This window comes from Argentina silus, assembly GCF_951799395.1.
Source record: "Argentina silus genome assembly, chromosome: 19".
NCBI lineage: Eukaryota > Metazoa > Chordata > Actinopteri > Argentiniformes > Argentinidae > Argentina > Argentina silus.
In genome coordinates, this window is record NC_139673.1 from 17,601,721 (window position 1) to 17,628,063 (window position 26,343).

The following is a 26,343-nucleotide window of genomic DNA, read 5'->3' on the forward strand; positions in this document are numbered from 1 at the left end:
AAACCACCTCCAATGCCCTCAGTAATGCTGACATTTTAGTGGCAAACACATATTGATAGATCTTACCATAAGTCAGCCCAAAACAAATACACACCCTATCTACAACTATCTGTTAGCAAACACTTTTCCAGCTTTCTCTTTGTACTACCAATGTATTATATAGCAAACAAAATGTTCATGGAACACTCGTAAGTCTTTTTAGAGATATTTTTTTCAAAAAAGCATATTAACGCAAGTTGTTCAGAAACAATGATTACAAATTCCAGATTGCATCAAATCTAACAATGGTTAAATACATGCTTCTTACCAATTAATTGATTTATTAATGTTAATGCACACCAAGACAAAACTTGAATATTTTCTGTGCACAATACTGTACAACTTAGCAGGACATTATATCATTTTGATAACAATCATTGCTTTTTCAGTGAAACATTTGGAACATTTGGTCAATGGTCAGTCTTTCTCCAACTACCTGACTACCAGAATGTTCACATACCCAAGACTCTATCCCTATGGCATTGTTTGTGACATCATATCATTGTGACATCACATCAAACTGTACTTGTGCCTGTAAAGATGCAGTTTGGGTATTTTCTCTGTAGTTACTGTAACTGTATTAATCCAAGGGCTGAGATTGGTGGAACTCACATTGCAGTATTTATGCAAAAGCTCTTTTATTACATTAGCAAATTAAATCCAAAAGTAGTTTGGGGTACTGTAGAAACCATTTACCACTGCCATAAGACCACCTCACAGGTTGATGATTTCAGTTCTCATAATTTGTACAAGTGATATATACACCAAGGAAATACACCACTCGTAAAATATACCACTTGTCCTGATTTAGTGCTATCTCAAACCTAGACGTGTTGATCCTTTGATTGCTTTTGATTGAATTAGTAGGATAGAGAGGGTGAATAGTGTCTTTTTGGTTTTGTTTTCAAATTCATGCATATTACCCTAACCCCAAAAACAAGAGAAATACATGTTGCTCACCATTAATTACTTATGGAAATTCACACCAAAGACAACATTTTTATAACAATTAAGGCCTTTTGACTGAAATGTTTGTAAAATGTTGTACAGAGGACTTACCAATGCTGAGTCTTTCTCCATCTACCTGATGCCCGGGAAGTTCACATACCCAATACTACCCTATGGCAACCCATGTATGATGTCATCGTATGGAACATCACATAATTGTGATATCATATCAAGCTGTAACACATGTGTTTGAGCCTATGGAGTTGTGTTGTGTAGATTGTCTCTCTAATTAGTAATGTAAGGGCTGCATTTGATGGATGTGTGTTCAAAGTAGCTCTTTTTCACATGTTATAATAAAATCAATGACATAATCAAAACAAAGTTTTCAGGTATAGTAAAAACAAACTTCCACTGTCATTAGACTGCCCTCAAGTATATGATTCCAGTTCTCAGAATGAGCCATGAGTCAGGAAATGTGGTGTTTTACAAACAGTTTTAACCATCATTTGCGATGCTTTTTTCTTTTCTTTTTTTAAATGACGGCAACAAAATCTGCGATGGCCCTACATCCAGTTACATTTTTGAAGTCCCTCTGTATCAGAAGAGGTTTTATGCTCTCATCTTTAAACCCAGATGAACATGTATTTTAATCTGAACTGTCCTAGACTATTAAATATAACGTAGATGTTTAACTTTAAATGGTGACTGACTACGACTTGAGTTTGTTTTGTGTGAATCTCAACTCTCAAGACCTTTATTGACCAACTCAATGACACTGAATCACCTTCATGATCACATTACTGGACACATGTAGGCCAACTGCTCATTTTAAAATCTAAAATAATCTTTGTCATGATGGCCATTTAGGATGGAACGGGACTCGCCAATAAGAAACCAACTCCAGACTTGATGAGGGGAGAGGAGGAGGGTGAGACTTGAGTGCAGGGGAGAGGAAGAGGAGGAGGAGGAGGAGGAGGGTGAGACTTGACTGGGTAAGGGGAGAGGAGGAGGAGGAGGGTGAGAAGAGAGGAGGAGGGTGAGACTTGACTAGGTGAGGGGAGAGGAGGAGGAGGGTGAGACTTGACTAAGTTATGTGCAATTCTCCAGGGGAAGGAGAAGGACTGGAGAGGAGGGGAAGCCCAACGGGCCTGCCGAGCCAGAGAAGAGCCACTCCAACAGCAGCACGCTGTCCGACTGGCAGGACAACATTATCTTCGTCAACAAGTTCTTCCACCAGGTACAGATGTGCAGAAGTACCATGGGCTCAAGTTGTTATCGTTTAATGTTGTCTAAAAATATGAAGAGTAACGTTTTTAGACGTTTTAGAAGAGTTACCAGATTAAACAAATGAAACAAACCTACAATTCACATGTCGTATTTTCACTGTAGAAAGATATGATATGACAGAAATATGTTAGCATTACCGTACGTTTAATGCTCATTTGATTTCCTCACGGTCACCACTTGCTTTTGAATGTAGTATTGATCTGAATGACCCTATGAGATGAGTTCTATTGGACTGTCCTCTAGTGGACGGACTGTATCACTCCATCGAAGACACATTCTTAGAAATTTGACTCCAACACACTCATTCTCAGGATGAAAATAGAGATCATGTGTGTGTGCAGTCAGGAGAAGGAGAGGAACAACCTCCTGGAATTATATTATATAATTATAATTATATAATAATTATAATTATAATGTATTATCATAATACATTATAATACATAACGTATATTCTAGTAAATCTCCTGATGTCTCTATCTTCCCCCTGCAGGCCTTCCTGTTGCCGTCCTGCGAGGCATCAGCGACCCGCAAGGTGATCAAGGTGTACAGGAAGTTGATCTTGCAGGAGCAGCCCACCTTCATAATGGAGCCGGAGAAGAGCAGCTAGGACGAGGTGGAGGAGACCCAGAGCAGCTGCTCACCACGGAGATGGACAGCACGCATGTACAGGTGAGGACCGAACACACGCCACACACCACACACACACACACACACAGATGATGTTGTCTCAAACATGCACTTACTTAGGGTTAGCACTGCCTATATAAATAGATAATAACAAGTATATATATATATATATATGCTGGGGACATGTAATAAATTAGTAATAAGCATAGTGAAAAGACAATTATACATAAAAGGAGGTAAAACCCCCATAATAAAGTGGGCATGCGTAAGTGCTGTGATATATTAACAAACATTTTAGAAAAAGGTAGACGGTAATAAGTGCTGATGACCTACAATTCGAGAAAATCACACACTATATATACATACATATGTAAACCACACACAGAGACAAATAAATATGAAAGTGCTGAAGTATAATACATGCTGTAGTATAATAAATACAAATATATATATATATATATATATATATATATATATATATATATATATATATATATATATATATATATATATAATATATATACATTCAACAAACACTTTATTAGCAACACCTGTACACATTCTCATGGTGGAGGTGGTGTAATGGTGTGGGGAATGTTTTTTTGGCACACTTTGGGCCTGTTAATACCAATCAATCATATTGCTTGAATGCCACAGCCTATTTGAGTATTGTTGCTGACCATGTGCATGCCTTCATGGCCACAATTTACCCATCTTCTAATGGCTACTTCCAGCATGCTAATGCACCATGTCGCAAAGCAAAAGTCGTCTAAAACTGGTTTCAGAAACATAACAATGAGTTCTGTGTTCTTCAGTGGCCTTCCCAGCCACCAGATCTGAATCAAATAGAACACCTTTGGGATGTGGTAGAACGGGATTCACAGCTTGGAAGTGCACCTGAAAAATCTACAGCAATCGCGTGATGCAATCATGTCATCATGGACCAGAATGTCAAAGAAATGTTATAAACATCTTGTGGAATCAATGCCACAAAGAATTGAGGCTGTTTTCAGAGCAAAGGGAGGCCCTACCGAGTATAGTATAGTGTTCCTAATAACGTGCTCAGTGAGTGTGTATATACAGTGCGGGAAAATAAGTATTCAACACATCAACAAATGTTTAATTCAACATATTTCCATTGCAGCCATTCACATGAAATTTAGATCAGACATAGGTATTAACTCAGTAAAACTACTCGGCTAAAGAATTTGTAACACCAATCTATAAAAAAAGTTGTGCAATTCTCCAGGGGAAGGAGAAGGACTGGAGAGGAGGGGGAGCCCAACGGGCCTGCCGAGCCAGAGAAGAGCCACTCCAACAGCAGCACGCTGTCCGGCTGGCGGGACAACATCATCTTCATCAACGAGGTCTTCCACCAGGTACAGCTGACCCTGTATCCCTTGCTGCAGTGTTGACAGGAGGCTGCTGCTGAGGTTCCTCCACTGCTGCACTGCCTCACACATCCAGCAGGGGGCAGCAGCAGAGCAGCTCAGGGCTCTGCAGCACAGGCTGGATTTTTCCTGCTCCTCCTTTGTGGACCTGTCAGCATAGGAGCAGAGGGACACAGCACAGAGCTCATCCCACTTAGACACAGTCCGTCTGGGGTAAGGACAGACACACTGATCTCTGATGAGGAGGAGGGAGGAGGATTTCTCATTGTACAATGTACGCTCCCTCCTCTGTCTCCCCTCAGCTCCAGCAAAGCCCTCCTCCTGCAGCTCCTGTACCTGGTCCCTGTGGGAGGTGAGGCGTGCTGTGTCCCTCTGCAGTGCCCTTGGTGGAGAGCTGGACCTCAGTGAGACTACAAACCAAAGTTATACATAGTTAGTGTATAGCTGGTATATGATTCCAATTCTCAGAATGAGCCGTGAATCAGGAAATTTGGTGTTTCACATAATTACCAATGTTTTTTTTAATTGTTTTTTAATGACTGCCATGGGAGTGGCTGTGGACAAAATCTGCGATGGCCCTATATCCAATTACATTTTTGAAGTCCCTCTCTATCAGAAGAGGTTTTATGCTCTCATCTTTAAACCCAGATGAACATGTATTTTAATCTGAACTGTCCTAGTCTATTAAATATAACTTGAAATGGTGACTGACTACTGCTTGAGTTTGTTTTGTGTGAATCTGTAATGACACCAACTCTCATTACAGACCATTATTGACCAATAAGACACTTTACTACATTTCTATTTCTATCTCTCCACAGGACGAAAACCATTCCTATGGGATTTCTCATAGAGTGAAATAGGGCAGATTTCTTGACAGATTTCATGTTGACAGACATCAATAGCAGACTCCAAAGTCACTAGGTCTCAACTACCCAGCTGAAGCATATTGAACAACACTTATTGGATTTGTGTTCTAATGGCCTACTCTATGTTACTACTCTAACTCTAAGCCAGAGCTAACTTCGGAGCGTGCTCTCCATTTTATTAACCAAAATGCCACTAATTGAAAACAGGTACGGTCACGTGAATCTAGGGAAATGGCACAAGAAAGACGCAATCCTAGCAACGACAATTGTCAATAGCACTAATTATTCTGCTCTGCATTTAATGCGTTGTTTTTAGCACTCAATGTTATATTTATTTTGTGTTTGCGTGTCTGTCTCATTTTTTGGCTGTCTAATTTATTTTCTGTTTGTGGCTATCTAAGGACAGTACACTAGACGTTTACTTAAGACTGATGTAATATTCAAACTGTCTCACACTACAGGTATTCAACATGTTCTTCTCTCTGTTGTAGCTCCTGTAGGTGTTTACTATGCCCTGACTGATATCAGGACTTTGGCAGAGGAGATGGATAAATTGGCTAATGGTACTACGTAATCACGAGAAATGTTGGGAAATTAGACTAATATATAATAATATATGCAATTTAGCTACCGCTTTTATCCAAAGCGACTTACATTGCAGTGAGTGCATACTTTTTTCAGTATGTATGGTCCCAGCAGAAATCTAACCCACAACCTAAGCGTTGTTTGCGCCATGCTCTACCAACTGAGCCACAGAGGACCAGGAATAAAGTCCCAGAGACCCAAATTGTCAACATTCTAGAGCACCAAGGGCGACTTCTTCATTTTGTAGCCAATCCAAGTATTATTGCTAGGTGAATACCACATAAAACACTTGGCACTCCAGGTGGTGAGTGTACCGGAATTCTTTGGCAGTGAGTGAGTTAAACGCAGATGACGGTTCAAGATACAGCATCAGTAGACAAACATGTTTTGCAGCGCTCACTCAGTCCTGCATGCTCATGGTGTCAACTCAACGTATTGTATGTGTGAAATAGGACAAGCAGATCTCACTCACTAGTAAGATGAGGAAAGTGGTTCTTTTATATTTCCTGTTGTTACTTTTATATTTTTTCATGTTTTTATTATTCATTTTGGTAATTCTTGATTATTATACTTTGTTTAAAATAATCAAAGAGGGGACTGTTGGAATTGTACAATATTCTATGTGCCTCTCGACCTTTCACCTAGTGGTACCATGCCATAACCAGTACACAATGCAGAGACATGAAATCAGATGCTCGGGAATGGGGGGCCTAGGACCTGTAGCCCTCCAAGGCCAAATTCCATTGCAAGTCCATATATTCTAGTAGTAGTGTTACTATACTGGTACAGAGTACACAGTGTGTCTTTATTCTTGATGTAAAGTTGGAGGACATTACATATGAATTAGTTTAGTTGTGTTTACTTAATGTGGGGATGAAATATGTTCCTCTGACACTAGACACCAAAATCACTACTATAGAGAGTGAAATGTTTGATTCTGTCTTTGAGATTCTTATAGCCCAATTGTGTGCAATAATATCTATTTACTAAAATCTGATCTTGAAGAAAGATATTTTTCTCCCTCTTTACGCAGTCTTGGATATTGCTCTGTTAAAGAGAAACAATGTTTCTTCTGGAACTTTTTCAAGTTTAATTGTGGTATGATTTCTGAGTAGTTTCTTGACTATTAAAGTGATTCTACGAGATAATTTCTATAATCTCAGCCTACAGTTCTCAATGTAGCGCTAATGAGTTGGAAACGGGTCCCTGTTACATGCCCTCAGTGTGGTGCGTATGTGTGTGGACTCCACGTAGACCAGTGACATCGACACACTTAACAGTAATGCTGCTTCTAAAGTTGGCGATGATAAACTAGGGAGTCTGTGGCTGAATGAGATAAAACAGTGATTCAATTGATTATATTTGTACAAACTATGCATTGATAATTCAGACACAAAATAAGAGGTTAAATAATACAGAAATAGTTATTGCCATATCCCGTAGCTTCTCTTTAATGATTCATTCATAGATAGTGACAATTCAAATAATTTGAAAATATGTGGCTGCACTGTTACTAATGCTGTAAATGCAACACATGCTTATAATGTGCAAACTGAATTATAAACCCATTATAAAAGGAAACCTTAGTGTTAAGTGTCACCAAAAGAAAAGAAAACACAGAGACATTAAATCAATTTGAGATACTCCATCACTCATTTATTTGCAAATATATGTAATAAGTGTCTGTAAGTAAAGACAATGAGACTCCTGTGGCCCTGCATATCAGAGAGAGAGAGGGGAAAGGGAGAGAGGGGGGGACATAACAAGAAGGCATGTGAGGTTATTATTTAAACTTTAACTAGAATACTTATTGGATTTCACTGAAGTATCCTTTGCGGTTACTGATGGAGTTTGACCCTGTGGAATTCCTAAAAAAGAAAGACAGAAAAAAAGAGAAAGAGAGGGGGAGGGGGAGTGCAACTTTAGTGGTAAGAATAAAATTACTTCCAATCATTTAAAATGACTTATTCCGATTACTTAATAGCGTGTGTGTGTGTGTGTGCGTGCCCCCTCAGAAGGACGCCATGAGAAGCTGAAGGTGGTGCTCCAGGAGGCTCGAGACTCCAACGACCAGAGACTCCGTGTTGAAGTACCAGGGAACCTCCTGACCAAACATGTTGTCCAGAAGCATCATCAGCCCGCCCTGAGGTAAGGCTCTGAGTTACTGCTAGTTCACAGTACTCATTTAAACTGAACAATAGATTGGATGCTAAATACTAGAGAGAAGGAACAGTAACAACATCAGAACTTGTCTGTACCTTCAGGTGCAGCAGGCATCTCTCAGCCTCTGGTTTCATGTTGCTGGCAGGCAGGCAGGAGTGTAGGAGAGAGTACAGACGCTCCACAAAACCACCAGGTTGCTAACAGCAAACATAGGAGGAGAGAGCAGAGAGTCATATGAACTTGTCAACAAAGTCACCCTGTAACAGTCTTCAGTATAAGAACAGTACTCACCACCACCAGGGGCCTCCCCACCATCACCCCAAACAGAACCAGCTCATAGAGGATGTCTATGAGGTTGACATGGCTAATCTAACAAAAGACAAAAACATTTACAACAAAATAGCAATGATATTAAAAAGAAGGACCCAATACAGGCACAGGTAATCAATGTGAGACTACTGAAGTGAATGAACTAACCTGATGTTCTGCCAGCTCCATCTCAATGTCACCCTGTTTGGAGGGATCACTCAGGTACCCAACAAGGTCATCATAGGCACGGATGAACTGTGCCTCGTCCTATACAGAACAAGAGAGACAATGTCAGTAAACGGTTGTTACATTTTCTCTTGATAATTCACTCTGTTGGAGGAAGCCAATGTCTTACCTTGTGATTGGCCTGAACCAGTGCTCCCAGCAGGACCTTCCCAGCCACGTACAGCTGGTTCTTGCTCTGGGTGGAACTGCGCAGGGTCTGGTAAAGGGGGGAAAAATAGTGAGACACCATCTGACAGAAGAGAGAAAGCACAGAGAAAGGGTGGTTGACTCACTGTGAAGGCCTGGCGTAGGGTGGTGACCCTCAGGGCAATGTCCTCAGTCCTCTTGGTGGTCAAATAGAGGCTATGGGAGAGAATGACGCATGTAAACCGGTGGAGTTACTAAGTGATAATATGGTAAAGGCTTGATAATATGGTAAAGGCTTAAGTGTTAAGTTTGACCTCATAGCAGTTCTGGCCCTGTGGCTCAGGATCAGTGTACTGCTGCTGAGCGGGTGTGGAGAAAGAGTCAGCCCCCGACCACGCAGTGGAGGACAGCTGCCCATCCGGTCCCATACGCAGGACGGTATTCACCACAGAGATGTCTGTCTGCTACTCACAACACACACACATCTCTTTAGCTAAAATGCATGGAGGTGGCTAGCAAGCTAGCTAGTTCAAGCTAAAGGTAACTCTTAGCAACGCCCTTAGACACTGTCAACGGGTTACTTAGCCACCTAGCAGCTAACAATGCTATCATTGCTTCTAACTGGCAAAATAATCATTGCACACACAATTTGTGAGATATGTGTCTCCTGTAAAATGTAATTAAATGTCACATACCCTCTTCAAAGTCGCTGTCGCTTTCCTCTTCACGATCGCGAACCTTGCAAAAAAGAAAACACGAACAACCCGTCGTAGAGACGGCAGACCGCAGTCCACGCACTCGCGCAGCCAATCCTGAAAAACACTGAGGCATTTTTCAGCCCGTTTTGCTCCGAAAATCAGCTGGTTTGTGTCGATGTAAACATCAACTCAAGTTTGTTGTTATCTGGAGCGGATTGAACATTCCATAGAATGTTGCTAATGTTCTATATTGAAAGGTTGCATAGCAACACAGTTTTGAAAATAATTCATAATAATCATAGATGACATGTATCATGAACACTTTTCAAAAATGCGTTACCATGTGACCTCTAGAAATAGAACATGAGCAGCTTTCTATGGAATGGTTGATCCAGCGCTACGCAGGAACACACTTCTGTTGATGTTTACATTGAGTAGAACCCGCTGGTTTTCTTAGAGCTAGCATAACTAAGCCATGAGCATTAGCAACGAAAGGTACTGAGAAATGCCTCGGTGGTAGGTATGTCACGTTTAATTACATTTTACAGTAGACACATAGTAAACAAATGCATCTGTGTAATGGCATGACTGTTAGTCCGTCAGTAGCAACGGTGGTAGCATTGTTAGCTTTAGCTTTAACTAAGACTGTGAGGTGGAGGAGGCCAGACGAGACCAGCTATTCCACTTAGACACAGTCCGTCTGGCGTAAGGACAGACACACTGATGAGGAGGAGGGAGGAGGATTTCTCATTGTACAATGTACGCTCCCTCCTCTGTCTCCCCTCAGCTCCAGCAAAGCCCTCCTCCTGCAGCTCCTGTACCTGGTCCCTGTGAGAGGTGAGAGGGGGGCGGTGAGGCGTGCTGTGTCCCTCTGCAGTGCCCTGGGTGGAGAGCTGGACCTCAGTGAGACCACAAACCAAAGTTATACATAGTTAGTATATAGCTGGTATGTGATTCCAATTCTCAGAATGAGCCATGAATCAGGAAATTTGGTGTTTCACATATAAGCATTAGCAATGTTTTTTTGAATTGTTGTTTTATGACTGCCATGGGAGTGGCTGTGGACAAAATCTGCGATGGCCCTATATCCAATTACATTTCTGAAGTCCCTCTCTATCAGAAGAGGTTTTATGCTCTCACCTTTAAACCCAGATGAACATTTTCATCTGAACTGTCTTAGACTATTAAATATAACTTGAAATGGTGACTGACTACTGCTTGAGTTTGTTTTGTGTGAATCTGTAATGACACCAACTCTCATTACAGACCATTATTGACCAATAAGACACTTTACTAAATTTCTATTTCTATCTCTCCACTGGACGAGTCATTCCTATGGGATTTCCCATAGAGTGAAATAAGGCAGATTTCTTGACAGATTTCATGTTGACAGACATCAATAGCAGACTCCAAAGTCACTAGGTCTCAACTACCCAGCTGAAGCATATTGAACAACACTTATTGGATTTCTGTTCTAATGGCCTACTCTATGTTACCTAGTGATAGGTTTGGGAATTGTTATCTGGGTTTCGTTCTTCCTGGTACATCATCTAGGACTACCTTCTGACTATGTACAACACTCACACACACATGCTAGATATTCTGCCTGATGGGAGGGCAGGACAGTGATGTCAGGTGTGTGTGGTCATTTGATTGTTGTTGTTGTAATGGCTTAATTACACCTCATTTGGCTCTGTTCTAACCTACCACTCTAGTCTTACACACACGTTGCTGGGGAAATGGCACAAGAAAGACGCAATCCTAGCAACGACAATTGTCAGTAGCACTAATTTTGTAATAATGATGCATGACATGTATTTTCAACACTTTTCAAAAATATGTCACTAATGTATTGGCATTATTACAACTTTGTGTTTCCAATGTATTAATAAGGGCTTTCCCTATTGGCTGTGTAAGAGTCCTTAGCTGTTGTGCACATGCGCTGTACTCTGTCTCAAAATTGATCAGTAAACGAGCATCCACGTAATGTTCTGTCTCCGTTATTGAAACCGTGAATATATATATAACTCTAAATATATTACAATTTGGCGACGAGGATGGGATATATAATGGAAGCTGATCCCAGTGACGAGAGACAACTTTGCAGCAAGTAGAACGCAATAAACGAACTTTGTAGCTCGAAAGAAAGAGGCTAGCAAACGGAAGCTAAGTAGCTAAAGGCGACTACAAGCTAGCAAGATAGCTAGTTTCCAAATCGGTGCGTTAGCTGAATACAAAGAAGGACAGGAAGATTTCGAATCTTACTTGGAAAGACTGGAACAGTGGATGATCGCAAACGAGGTGGACACTGACAAAAAGGTCAGCGTGTTTCTGTCGGTAATCGGAGCGGATGCCTACAGACTTAGCAAAGAATTAGTCAGTCCTGAAAAACCTAGCACACAAACCTACGAGGAGCTAAGCGAGTCGCTCAGTGAGCATTACAAGTCGAAACCGCTTGTCATCGCGGAACGTTTCCGTTTCCAAAAAAAAAATCAACAAGACGGTGAGTCTGTCTGATTACATAGTAGCTTTGAAGCAACTTTCAACTCATTGTGAGTTTGGTGCACATCTTAATGATGCACTCCGTGACCGTTTTGTTAGTGGGTTAAAAGCTGAGGCTGTGCAGAGGAAACTTTTATCGCAACCAAGACTAACATTCAAGACTAAGACTATTAAGTAATAAACAAAGTCAAACAGTCAGAACAAAAGGCCTGATTAGACAAAACTTGATGACGAAATGTAGTTCTTGAATGTTATTGGTGTATGTAGACAGGAATCAGAAACACGTTGAATAGAAGGCGTTAACCTGTGTGAAATCTATAAAGACGGGTGACTGAGGAGATAACGGGTCGGCTCTCATGTTCTGCGGGAATAAAGTCTTTGAATGAATCAACAGCTCTGGTTAACGGTATTTTATTTTTAAGTATTATAACTTAAATTCTACGACACTAGCATTAGCAAGGAAGGCCTGAAAAATGCCTTCGTGTTTTTCAGGATTGGCTGTGCGTGGACTGGGGCAGCCGTTTCTACGACAGGTTGTTGTTGTTGTTTTCTTTTTTGCAGGGCTCCCGTTGGGAGGACAGCGAGAGCGACTTCGAAGCGGGTATGTGACGTTTAATTACATTTTACAGTAGTAGACACAGTCAACAAATGTATCTGGGTAATGGCATGACTATTTGTCAGTTAGTAGCAATGGTAGCATTGTTAGCTTTAGCTTGAACTAGCTAGCTTGCTAGTCACCTACATGCATTTTGGACTTGTGCTGTGTTGTTTCACAACAAATATTGAGTGGTTCAGAGAGAGTCTAACTATTGTTATTGCTCATACTTATTCTTCTTTTTCTTATCATTATTATTCCAATTCTTCCGATTTTTTGGTATGCTACTCCTCCTACAGCGTTCAAGCTATTTAGACTAATCAAACTTTAAAACGTGCGGAGAGGTATTTTAAAGTCATGATATTTATTCCGATTCCGAACCCTAGCACATATTCCTGACCAATCAGCGGGTAATGCCGCCATTAGCCTTCCTTCTCCACATACCCACTAGTAATCTGCCACTGGCTCATTCTGGCTAAGATATATATCGATTAGAGGTATGCCTCCTGGTGCCCCAGGAGCCCCTAATCTCAGTACCAGTGGTCCAGAACAGTTTCTTTGCCTATCTTGTTTTATCCTGCGCCTCTCATTGGATACTTCTTCTTCTGTCTCAAACATGTTAGGGGGAAGTACTACCTTACGGGTCGCATTGGTATATTGCTTGGTTATAAGGTACTTTTGGCCTAGGTTGTTCCATATTCCAAGGTACAATACGCCACGTGACGTGACAGTCCCCTTTAAATTTCCCCAGGTTTGCGGTGCCATATGTTGTGTTAAGTGGTTTGTCGAAGCATTCAAACTTTTGCTTCCAATCAATTGAATCCGGGGATCTCCCTCTTTTTCTCATCTATTCTCACATCTATTTTTCTGCATTGGTCTCTAAAAGTTTGATCATAAAACGGTTGGTATCTGGTGTTGCTTAAGATACCCAAACATTCGGCTGGACAATATGGTCGTTTTGATTCTTCTATGGGACAGGACTTTTTATATAACTGTGCACATGCCTGGTATGTGTGTGAGTTAGGTACAACTCGTAGTTTTTTTAAGTGGTGATGGACAACACATGAGGCAATCTCCTTCTGTTACTGACTGGGCTGTAAACTCTCCCCATTTATACCAATAATTTTGCTTTGCCTGTTCCCATAATGTATTTACCTTATATTCTCTGTCCCTATCTCTTTTGGTTTCAACCTGTGTTTGCTTCACTTCCTGACTCAATTCTCTAGGCAGGGCCTGTTCTATTTGGGACAGCATATAGATTAGTATTATTACTTTATATATCACTAGTCACTTCCCCAGGATCCCCCAGGCTCTACTGTCCTTCCCGTTCGGCTGGGGGCTGGATTTCCGGCCCCTGTTCAGCCTCTGTACCTGTTCCTTCATTTCCTCTGTGCTCCTGTACGATCTTACCCGTTCCTTCGTCTTCTTCTCTGGTTTGCTTTTTCTTCTTGCCTCGGGACCCCTGGTGCAGTGGTTCAAGTGGTACCAGGTTAGACTCCCTCGGACTTGTATTGCAGTGGGGGTGGCTCGCACTACCTCGTACGGTCCCTCTCTCCTTGGCTCGTTCCACTTCCTCCGGAAGACTTTGATGTACACCTGGTCTCCTGGAGTTATCGGATTGGGCAGGGGTGGCTCCGGCTCCGGCTGCTTGTCTTTTTCCTGTGAATATATATAACTTTATGTATCTCAGTTAGTTGTTTCATGTACTGCTTTAGTTCCATCTGGAGTTGTTCCAGTGGTGGTCCTTAGTAAGGTATATATTATAAGGCACATATCTTATTCAGCTTTGTTTTGAGGGTACCATTTATTCTTTCTACCATTCCTTGTGATTGTGGATGGTAGACACAACTCAATCTTTGCTTTATCCTTAACTGCTGTATGACTTGTTTCACAGTTTTCTGAATAAATGCTGCACCATTATCTGAGCTAATCTCATTAGGTATTCCAAATCTGGGTATTACTTCTCTTGTTAGAAATGTAACCACTGTTCCTGCCCCTAATTCTGCCGATGGCGTTGCTTCTACCCATCTGCTAAATCTATCTATGACAACAAGCATGTATCTTTTCCATTGACCTTTTTTATCCTGTCTACATAGTCCATTACCAAATGTTTAAATGGTTCGTCTGGAACCGGTATGTGTCCTAAGGGTGTTTTGATTCCTTTCTCACATTGTTTTGTGCGCATACTGTGCATTCTGCCAATGCATTTTCTACCATTGCCTGTAAATAGGGTGACCAATACCCTTGGAGTTTTATCTTTCTCAAAACTTCCCTCCTTGCGCAATGGTCAAAACCATACGCATCAGCGATCAAAATCCCCAGTAGCACCGTAGGTGCCACTATCGTACCCTCATGCAATCTCCACAATCCTGTAGAGTCTCCTTTTGCCCCCCTTTGGAGCCACATGGATTGCTCATACAGCCCTGCAATCTGTTGCATGCGTATTATATCCTCTAGCTGCGTTATTGGTTCTATTAATACCATTGGGGCCAACACGGCCACCTCACACTTCGAGGCTCGCTTTGCCGCTTCATCAGCAGCATTATTGCCCTGAATAATGTAATCATTGCCTTTCTGGTGCGCCTGACATTTGATGATCGCTAACCGTTTTGGTTTCATCATAGTCGACATCAATTCCTTAATTTGCTCACAATGCTGTATGGGTGACCCATCACTTTTCAAAAAGCCTCTCTGTTTCCATACTGCCCCAAACAGATGACAGACTCCATGCGCATACGCTGAGTCATTAAAAATGTTCACTGATTTGCCTTCCCCCATTTTACAGGCTTCTGTCAGTGCCCTTAGTTCTGCCAACTGGGCAGAACACGGTTGTGGACAGCTGAATGTCTGCCCTATTTGTTTGACTATGCCGTACCCTGCATGATTTCCTAAATGATCTCTATAACATGAACCATCTACAAAATATGTCTCTTCTGCATATAGTAAGTGTGTTGATTCTAAATCTGGTCTTAACCTGGTGAATGTTAGCGAGTGTGCTATACAATCATGTTCTTCCCCTTCATCTGCCAGTGGTATTAACTCAGCTGGATTTACTGTGCTACATCTCTTGATAGTGATGTCTGGGTATGTTAATAACGACAAATATGACAGGTTCCTAGCTTGTGTTAGAACAAACCTTCCCTGTTCTAACAGTTCCACTGTCTTGTGATGTGTGTGTATATTGTTATTGGGTAGCCCGTTGTGATTGACGAGGCCTTCTCATAGGCATAGTGCATAGCTGCATTTATTTTTTCAACATTTCAAATGCCATTGTAGCTTCTGTTGTCCATATTAAAGGGGCTCTTAAGTTCTGCTGACCCGCTGTTTTCATCAGCACCCTCAGAGCTGCTGTTTTTATCGCATAGTCCTCTATCCAATCTCCGCTGAATCCTGTCATTCCCAAGAATGTCATCATTTGGCCCACATTTACTGGTTTTGGTGTTTTACTTATGCCTTCTAATTGTCCTGGTGATATTGCTTTTGACCCATGCGCTATAGTTCTTCCCAGATAGTCAACCTGAGGTAAGCAATACTGCAATTTAGTTTTTGACACTTTGTGTCCCCCCTTTGCCAATTTTTGGAGAACTCTTATGGAGTCCTCATGACATTGTTCCAATCAAATCTTCCACGTATTGGATTACTGTGCTGTTTATCTCCAGGTCTTCTAGATCTGCTTTTAGCACCTGGTTGAACACATGAGGCGAATGTTTGAACCCTTGAGGTATTCTAGTGTATGTGTATTGTTGTCCTCTGTAGGTGAATGCAAACAAGTACCAACTTTCTTCTGCTAACGGTACACTGAAAAAAGCTGAGCATAAATCTATCACTGTCTAGTATTTGGCTGTCGGAGGAACATTTGTTAACAGTGTATGAGGATTTGGTACTTCTGCTGGCCAATCCTGCACCACCTCATTTACTGCTCTTAAGTCATGCACCAATCTCCATTTTGACTTATCTGCTTTTAGAATTGGAAGAAGGGGGGTATTGCACGGGCTGTTTATTCTTTCTAAAACTCCCGCTGCTATCAAACCCTCTATTGTTTTGCTTATTCCTTCCTCAGCTTCAGGTTTCATAGGATATTGGGCTTTTCTTGGTAATACACTGCCCTGTTTTGTTCTCATAATTATAGGGCTTGCTGATTTTACTAAGCCCACGTCAGTGTCATGTTTTGACCAGAGACTTTCTGGAATCTGTTTTTCCATGTCATCGCTCAATTGATTATCTGATTTTTCTTTCATCTGAACTTGTTGTTTAACCAATATGGCTACTTCCTGTGGTATACCATTCATAGGCGTGGCACATATTATTTTTATGAATTCTTTGTCTGCAGAATGTTTTACCAATGGGTTACTTGTTTTTTTCCAGTCACTTTTTAATGCGGTTCTCATCATTGGTCCCAAGTCTCTTGCTCTATACCCTTTATTTACCATTAATGACACATGAGGAGCAGCATTAGGTATATTATACCATTTTTGTACAAATTCTGATTCATCTATTTTCATAGCTGCTCCCTGTTTTCCCACTATGATGTATTGTGACATTAATGGGACAACCACATTTTTAGTTTGTTCTTGGTAGGAGTCGCAATTTGAGTCAAACTGCATTGTGCAGTGGTAGTCAAATCGTGGTTTTCGTGCATCTGGCAATTGGGCTTCAATACATTTTCTCCATTTTAACCAAGTTTGCTCTATTTCATGGTTTATTTCCTCTAACCAGTAAACATTTGCGCTTGCATTTATTGGTATTTCTTGTGTCTTTATTGCCGTATTATCTACATATACACCTTCTGGGGAACACCATATTTTCATCCCCAGCATGCATAATGCATCCCTCCCCAAGAGATTCACCGGTGTCTGGTCAGAGATCAGTATGGGCAGGGTTGTGGGCTCTGTCTCCTATCTTCAGACTTACTGGAGTTGCCATTGGAATTAACTGCGCTTGTCCCGAGAATCCTACTGTTTTAACAATTTTAAAATCTAAAGGTCTATTTCTCTCTCTCTTTTCTCCTGTCTCTTTTTTGAATTAACTCAAGGTTTGTGGGTTTTTTTACCAGTGTTCCCATTTCCTTACACACTGCAACATCAAATGTCCCTTCCTTAGGCCACTTAGTATAATTCTTACTGGTTCGTTTTTCCCATTTTTCTGACATCTCTCTTATTTGGTTATTCAAAAGAGGGTTTTTATTCTCTAATATTTCTACTGGAGTTACTATGGTAATCCCTTTCTCCATTTTCCCTTTTGTCTTTCCTTTTGCAGTAATTGTTTTTAGGGTTATTGTAAAATGTCTTCATTTTCACTCTTTTCTGCAATTTGTCAAAAGAGAACAATATTGTATTATTGGTTATCTAGGATATCACTGTGAGATTAAAGAAATATGTTAGGAAGCAGCTTTGGAATCAGCTTGAGATATCCTAATCACAATTGGTGTCTTATACCCTGGGAATCAAACTTAGGTATAACCAACAACTGTGTGTATTTGCATGTATGTATGTGTGCTTGAGAGTGTATTTGTATGTGTGAGAATGTAAGAATGAGTGGGTGTCTATATTTGTATGATTATGTGTGAGTGTGTAAGATGTGTGAGTGTGTGATGTGTGTATGAGTGTATATGGAACCCTAGAATGTGAAATGAATCAGTCTGAGCCTAAACATGAAACTCTTCAATTAAGAATCACTTTTACTCAGCATATAGTAATACAGTAAAATGTTTTCGAAAATGTTTTAAAAGGTCAACTGTTTGTACCATGCTGCTGGTAAGATAAAGAAGTTACGGAACGGGTCGAGGAAGGTAGATTGGAAGGTTTGGGGATGGAAATCTGAGGTGACAATTAGACGGTCACAACAAGAAAAAGGCGGAGCAGCTAACGATGAAAGAGGAAGGGGGAAGGGGGAGCCAGGGAAGGTAAAGCAAGTTGAATCAAGAAGGTAGACACAAAGTTGAATCAGGAAAGTAACCGCAAGTTAGGTAGGCTAGGGTCTTCTAACCAGTGTCCTATAGTTTTATTGTCTGAGCAGGTTGATGTGGATTTCGACCGCCTCTCTGTCCGCCCACCACGGTACGGCGGAGAATAACCGAGAGTAACCGCCAGTGTCGCCGACTGCAGCTGAAGGACATCATTCCTGTGGAGATGCAGAGGCTGACCAAGTATCCTCTACTGCTTGAGAGCATAGCCAAGTACACACGTACCATAGACTACTACGATTTCACAACGACTACAATACATGTATGTTCCTGTGGTGAGGTTCTCCTACAAGCCCCCTATGTGTTTTTCGCCTCACCTGCACACTTTTTAAACCTTGTCTTTTTAAAACTGCTTTCTCTTTCACCTCCCTTTTTTGCACCTCCGCCCCCTTTACCTAACACCCCCCAACCCACCCCCTCCAGCTCAAAACACTTGCTCACTTTCTGGTGTAGTGCACTTATCGGCCCACATTAACAATGAGATGATGAGTTGATGGATGACTGGTTGACGTTTGGTTGTTGTTTTTGACCCCTAGAGGAGATGGAGGAGAGGGACAAGGTGAAGAGGACAGGAGACTGCTGCAGGAAGATACTCAACTATGTTAACCAGGCCGTCAAAGAGGCAGAGAACAAACAGGTAACCAGGACCGTGTGAATAGACGCCATTGATTAGACCCAACATTGGTGGTCACATGCCGATGAGGGGTGTGCCGATCTCATATTACTTGTTTCCGTAAATTAGGACTTGATACTGGTAATCGGATAATACTTGTGATCGGACAACCAGGACTGTGATTTAAATGCTTAAAATGAAGGAGCAGGTCGTTTAGAATGCCACTGAGCTGCACAAGTTGGTCAGAATGCATATTAGCAAGCACCTGTCATTATTTTTGTGGTATGTTCAATGTTTTGGTTAGTAATATAATGATTCATGATTTACCACAGGACAACATGTGTGATTGTTCAGTGCTCATAAGTGTGTGTGTGTGTGTGCACGTTCCTATCCTTACAGGGACTAGAGGACTACCAGAGACGGTTAGACCTGTCCTTACTGAAGCAGAGTGAGAACCCCATGATCTCATAGTTCAAGGTGAGGAGGCGCTCCACTACTCTCCCATTCACTTCTAATCAGAAAGTTTCCCTTTAAGGTTCCTGTTTGATTATTTTGAATTTCTGTAAGTTATTCCCTTGCGTCTGTTATCCGTAGCCTTGTATTCTTGTTTGGCATTGTTACGTTCCCACTCCTACATGTGCGTTTCCTTGTTGTGTTTTGTGTTTCCTTCTGTTTTTCCCTTGACCTGTCACTCTACATTCAGGTGTCCGTCAGCAATTGGCCATTCGTCCCAATCAGTCATCACCATTCCTGACCAATCAGAGGGCTGTCCGTGTCATTTAAAAGCTCCGCTGGCCTTCCCCTCGGGAGTCGACCCAGTTGTACCGTAGCTTATGTTTGCTGTCGATTCGCTGTTGCTTAGTTGTTCGAAACCTCCGACGTACTTATTTACATTTAGTTTTCTTTTGGTATACTTGCGTCATTGTTTACGAAGTTTTTTTCTCTATTTGTCTGTCTGTTAAATGTACGCCATAGGGGTAAGGTGAATAGGTAAGAGACCCATGGGTTTACATTTCCAACACGTAGGCTCATCTCTGTTACAATTCACCAGGTTAGGAGTGGGTGCCGCCCCATGTATGTTCTAGTCTAGTGTAGCATAGCACTTTAGCATAGCCCTGGTAGTATAGATTACTATTGCACTAGTTTAGGACATCACCTTTGTTTATGATTTCTTTGCTTTGGCACCGCTCATAGTTCCCTTTTCTCCTTGGCGTGTGTCTTGTGTTGTGTTTTCCCAGAGGAAATAAATAATTGTATATAGTTTACACTGTGGTTTGTGCCTGTTTAATTCCTGCAATAAGTCCGTGGCACTACCTTTTTGTTGCGACTCCTCTACCGCCCCTAGACGTAGACGAGTTGTCATCTGGAGTCGTAACAGGCATTATGATTGTTTTCTACTCTGTAAAAGCCAAAAATGTTCAGAAAAAGAAAAGAAGAAACTGAAGTTTTGATGATGATTTGATGATTCACATTCTCCTGTCGAATATGGATCTCACCAAGAGGAAGATGGTGCATGAGGGACCTCTCTCCTGGAAGGTCAACAAAGACAAGACAATCGGTACGTTGACATGAATGAAATGTGTTTTAGCGCAGAGAGAAAATACTGCATTTGAATTAATTCATTGTACTGTACACAGATTTTTACATTTTACAATGTTTTAAAGTTGTGAACGCCTCTCTGAAGGTATGAGCTTTAATTCTGACTTCTGAAAGAACATAGATTCCACCAACAACTTTGTGTCCCTTAGAAAAAGAAGTCACTTCCTCTCTGGGTCTGCAAGCCCCGCCCACAGGGTCCAATCCATTCCAAAATCAGAGGAGGAGGAAGAGTTGCCATTGCCAGATAGGGGAGAGGAGGAAGATTTGAAGGAGGTGGTGGTGGAGGAAAAGGAGGAGGAGGAGGTGGAAGAAGGAGCCTTCCTAGAGGGCGAGCTGGTAGACAGACTACCCTTCTTCCAGGAGAGGTCACACCAGGGCATCGCCGTCAACCACCAGGAACCTGACGCAGAGGAGGCCCTGAGGACCTGTGAGTTCACTGCCCTGGCCTACCCCAGTAGACTAACAAAGCACGGTGCTATACTGTACCATAACCATGTCTTACAGTCAAACTCTTCATGTACGGTCTACTACTCTACATCTATGCTTTTGTTCTGTCAAGAACCTGTGAATTCTTTTTTTTCTTTTTTTTCTTCGATTCTGGGTCCGCTATGGGAGGTGTCTATTTAATTGGTGGAAAGCCGCGGCACCTGTTTTTGGAGAGACTCCGAGTTAGACGGGGAAGTGGAACAGCTTTTTGACCACAAACAATCACCACAAGCTACTGCAAACTAACAAAAGTTATTGTCACAAATTGAAAGAAACAATTCGGGATCAATATATTTTGTTTATGGCATTGAAGAGCCACAGAGAATATTTTTGTTGAACGTTAATGCATAATAAATGCTATTTTGGTTTGAATTCTAACTTTTGATCTCCGCTTTTTTCTCTATCTTGGATTATGTGTTATTAACCCCGCTCCAGCTTCGACAGTGGCTATTTGAAAGGAGTGTTTTTGTTATTTCGTTATGTTGTTAAAAGAAGCCACAATAGAAATTGTAACACTCCAATCTAGAAATCAAGTTATGTGCAATTCTCAGGAAGGAGAAGGACTGGGGAGGAGGGGGAGCCCAACAGGCCTGCCGAGACAGAGAAGAGCCATTCCAACAGCAGCACGCTGTCCAACTGGCGGGACAACATCATCTTCGTCAACAAGGTCTTCCACCAGATACAGATGTGCAGAAGTACCATGGGCTCGGTGTTGTTATTGTTTAATATTGTCTAAAAGTATGAAGAGTAATGTTTTTACACGATAAGGACCCGGACCAGATTAAACAAACGAAACGAACCTACAAACCTAGTATTTTCACTGTAGCAAGATATGATAGAAATACATATACATACTGTAATAATGTTTGTTCGTACGGAGGCAGACGCAGTATGGTAGTGAGGGAATGTAGCTCCCGTTTATTAGCACAGTGGTCAATTTGGCTTTTCAGCCCGTTTCAAAGTTCAGCGACTTTCCAGTCGTCTCTCTCTCTCGGAACCTGCTCCTTCGTTCCCAGCCCACCTCCTGAAAAAGCAGAGGCACACACATCTTAAGCATCTAGTCAACGAGGCTTCATTTGCAACAGGTGTGCAACGGAGCCTCGCCGACATAACCCTGGCCACGGTCCTGTAGCTCCCTCTACAGGCCGAACGCTGCATGTCCCCCCACACATACATAGTGTAATGCTTATTTGATTTCCTCCACTTGCTTTTGAATGGAGTGTTGATCTGAATGACCCTATGAGATGAGATGAGTTGCATTGGACTGCCCTCTAGTGGACGGACAGTATCACTCCATCGAAGACACATTCTTAGAAATTTGACTCGAACACACTCATTCTCAGGATGAAAATAGAGATTGTGTGTGTGCAGTCAGGAGAAGGAGAGGGACAATCTCCTGGAATTATATTATATAATTATAATTCTATAATAATGATAATTATGATGTATTATCTTAATATATTATAATACATAACACATATTCTCGTAAATCTCCTGATGTCTTTATCTTCCCCCTGCAGTCCTTCCTGTTGCCGTCCTGCGAGGCGTCAACCTCGGGCCTCTGTAGCAGCCATCTCTATCCCTTTAACAACCATGTGCACCCTTCAGCTACACAGTCACATCTCCATACACGCTGATGATGTCATCTCACCTTTCCTCCTTTCATCAACAGGTGACGCCAGTGTGAAGGAAAAATCGAAAACTCCCTGGTAACACAAAGCCAGACTACAACATAAGGTGACAGATTGGAATTTTGAAGGCCACAAACCGACACTGATATTGGGGGATTGTAACCTGATCAAAATTCCTCCTTTCACCAACCCCAACATATAAATTGACAGTTACCCTGGGGCCTGCTTCTACCATTTCACCAATGTTTTGGAAAAGGGTGGACTGTGTGTGCCGCTGCCAAAAAATGGACACTAGAGGGAAGTCAAGAAGAATTTGTTGGAGCGCTATTGAACCATCAGGGTGTGAATGCTTTAGGAGAAGAAGTGCTACGTGGGGGAAAGTGCAAAGTAAGGTGTTGATTTTAAAATCATAGCAGGCCTGCCTATATAAATAGATAATAACAATTACAAGATAAAAAGAAAATGCTGGGGCCATGTAATAAATTAGTAATAAGAATAATGATAAGACAATTATTGATGACAGGACGTATAACCCCCATAATAATGTGGCCATGTGTAAGTGCTTCAGTTTTCTTCAGTGGCCTTCCCAGTCACTGGATCTGAATCCAATAGAACACCTTTGGGAAGTGGTAGAACGGGAGATTCACAGCTTGAAAGTGCACCTGAAAAATCTATAGGTATTGCGTGATGCAATCATGTCATCATGGACCAGAATCTCAAAGGAATGTTTCAAACATCTTGTGGAATCAATGCCACGAAGAATTGAGGCTGTTTTAAGAGCAAAGGGAGGCCCTACCCAGTATTAATATAGTGTTCCTAATGAAGAGCCCAGTGAGTGTATATGTGGTTGTTAATGGCGGCAGCTAATGGGGATCGATCCTAAAGATAGTGAGAAAGAAAGGAAGACAGGAGTGCTGGATCAGAGACCTTGAGTGGATGAGTGCTGAGACCTGTCCTGCTCAACACCTTCAGACAGGCCATGAGTGAATGACAACTACTACATAGTAGTAAATGATGCATCTGCATGTAGAAGATTATTTTCAAATACATCAAAGTAATTCTTCACATTGAGAGAGAGTCTGTCGAGGGAGAACCCTTCAACTTTAACAATAGATATTAATATGATTTATTTAAACTGTTGGGCCCCTTCATTGATCGCAGATCTGAAATGATGATATGCTGCCCTCTTGTAGACAGACAAGATTACTTGAAGTACACATATTTTAGTGTATGTGAAACCAACCTATTCACTTCCTAAAAGGCTGCAGTCACAGTGCAGATCAGCATTACCACACACAGACAGACTTCTATGAGAAACTCCTACCCTAACCCTCACCCTATGACTGAAAGGAGAGATGGAATTGAGATGGTTAACAGGTGTGCTTCTCCTAGGACTATTGACTACCCCAAATGTGTAGGACGTGGCATAAAATGATCTTTACCTGTGTATTGTTGCATCATACAACATCTGTAGCTATATGTCGCTATTTCTTTGTTAGGTCATCTCTGTGATGTATGGCAAGGCAATGTGTGGATGTGAAACCATATCATTGATTATTGTTTCTCTTTCTCAGTTTCACTCTTTCTAAATCAATAAACCTGAAGTCAGACTGACATTCTGTCTCCAGACTCTTGGGAGGTGTTTAGAGGTGTTCAGCTATGTATGAGGACAGAGCAGGTGTCTATAAGTATTAACAGATGTTTGTTTCTTTGTCGCCACAGCCTACCTGAGTATTGCTGTTGACCATGTCCATCCCTTTATGACCACAGTGTACCCATCTTCTGATGGCTACTTCCAGCAGGATGTGGTGGAACGGGGGATTCACATCATGGAGATGCAGCCTACAAATCTGCAGCAACTGCGTGATGCCATCATGTCAATATGGACCAAAGTCTCTGAGGAATGTTTTCCAGCACCTTGGTGAATCTATGCCACAAAGAATGAAGGCAGTTCTGAAGGCAAAAGGGGGTCCAACCCGGTACTAGCAAGGTGTACCTAATAAAGTGGCCGGTGAGTGTATGTGTGTGCTCTACAAACATTCTAAACCATAACTCGTCTTACTGAATGAATACTTTATTCAGGTTTGGCCATTCAAAATAAATCTGGCTTCAGCCCCGCAGCCACGCTGGTGACTTGGTTTTTTACCTTTTGAATTCTCCTGACTGTTAATACACAGTTCATTTCAGCAAATTACCATTGCCCAGCTGTGGATAGACATCTGAGGAAGGAACATAAAGGGAGAGGTCCTGCTCAATGTAAATCAATCAACCAACCTATCAATGAATCTACAATCTAAACTGTTGAATCTATCAAAACAGTTTTCCGTTAGCCCACCTTTGCATTGTGTTCGCTGTCTACTCTGCCAAGTGTGGCTGTTGGGTATTGAACTCGGGTCTGTTTACCCTTGGAAAAGACGGGAAAACTGTAGATAGATACAGAGGTAAGAAAGTGAACCAGATGAACAAAAAAGAAACACTAGAATTGTAACTCAAAATGATCAAAAAATCTCAAGTAAGTTTGATGGCACTTCTCTCCTGTTCACTAATTACCTTTTCACTGTGACTAAAGCTTTGTTCCCTTGTTTTCTCCACTCCCGTTATTACTTTCACCTTATCCTCCCCTTCACAGTATATTAAACAAAATGTCTCATTTCTATTTTTGGCATCTGTCCATTATTCTTCATCAGTCTGGGGAATCTCTTACTTTTCATCATACAATATTTTGGTTGTTTTCTGGGTCTTGTAAAGCCATAATTATCATTATCAAAGCAATCATTATTGTATGTTTTTCTTATTTTGGTTCAAGACTATGCATCTGTAACCTTTGATAAGCCTTCATCACTTTGTTACAGTACTTGGTTTTGTAATGGCAAAAAATATTTGTACTATTTTGTTTTAGTTTTATATTAAATGTATTGACCTTTCTGTGACCCAATGTACTTTGTTATTTTTAATTATGTGACTGAGGAAGAACCAAAACCGACTGCTCCTTCTCTTGTATCAAAGATGTTATGTGACCTTGGAACACTCCTAACTGCAGGCTGAGGTTTGAGATAGTGGCTCACAACGCCTACGCTTCTTTCCCAGCTTCTTGGTCAGCAAACAGGTGCAAGATATGTTTACCCCTAGACCTATGACGTATGAGCATTGGAGTTAAGGATGGTCTTCTCCTCAGCCACAGCATCAGTATCTGAATCCACACTGTTGGTGAAGGAATGCTGATCCAGCTGACCAACGTTGTATAATACTTTCTATATGCATTAAAACTCTCAACTGAGACCAAACATCGTTTGTTGTTGTTCACTGAAAGATTTCCATAACAATCTGAGGTTACTTTTGATTGACGTTGGCATGAAATATAATGTGGGAAACATTGATTTCCGTTGATGGCAGTGAATGACAATGTCAGCCAGCGATGGCTGTAGCAAAGTAAAGAAGACTTATTATAGGTTGCAGTCACTCCTGGCCCACACCACGACTAGACTAATTCCATTATTAGACCAAGATGAACGAAAGTTCATCCAAATGTTGTCATTCTCTTTAATAGTTGCCTTATACTCCACAGACAGTTTTTCCTCTCCATGTTTTTGTTTTCTTTCGCTAGTATCTTCTTCATCTGCCCATGTTTCATCAGTGTGGAGATCCGCTTTCTTCTCCTCATCCCCCT

General features: G+C 41.4%; 2 pseudogenes across 2 annotated transcripts in view; both read right to left on the reverse strand.

The window, feature by feature from the left end:
- LOC310819477 (cytochrome P450 3A27-like) overlaps positions 1–2,856 on the reverse strand; it is a 54,611-nt pseudogene extending 51,755 nt beyond the window's left edge. The window contains exon 1 of the transcript in view: positions 2,778–2,856. The product of the transcript in view is annotated as a cytochrome P450 3A27-like (transcript). The remainder of the gene's footprint in view (positions 1–2,777) is intronic.
- Positions 1–26,343, reverse strand: part of LOC310819883 (cytochrome P450 3A27-like) — a 181,615-nt pseudogene that overhangs the window by 103,997 nt on the left and 51,275 nt on the right. The window lies entirely within an intron of this gene.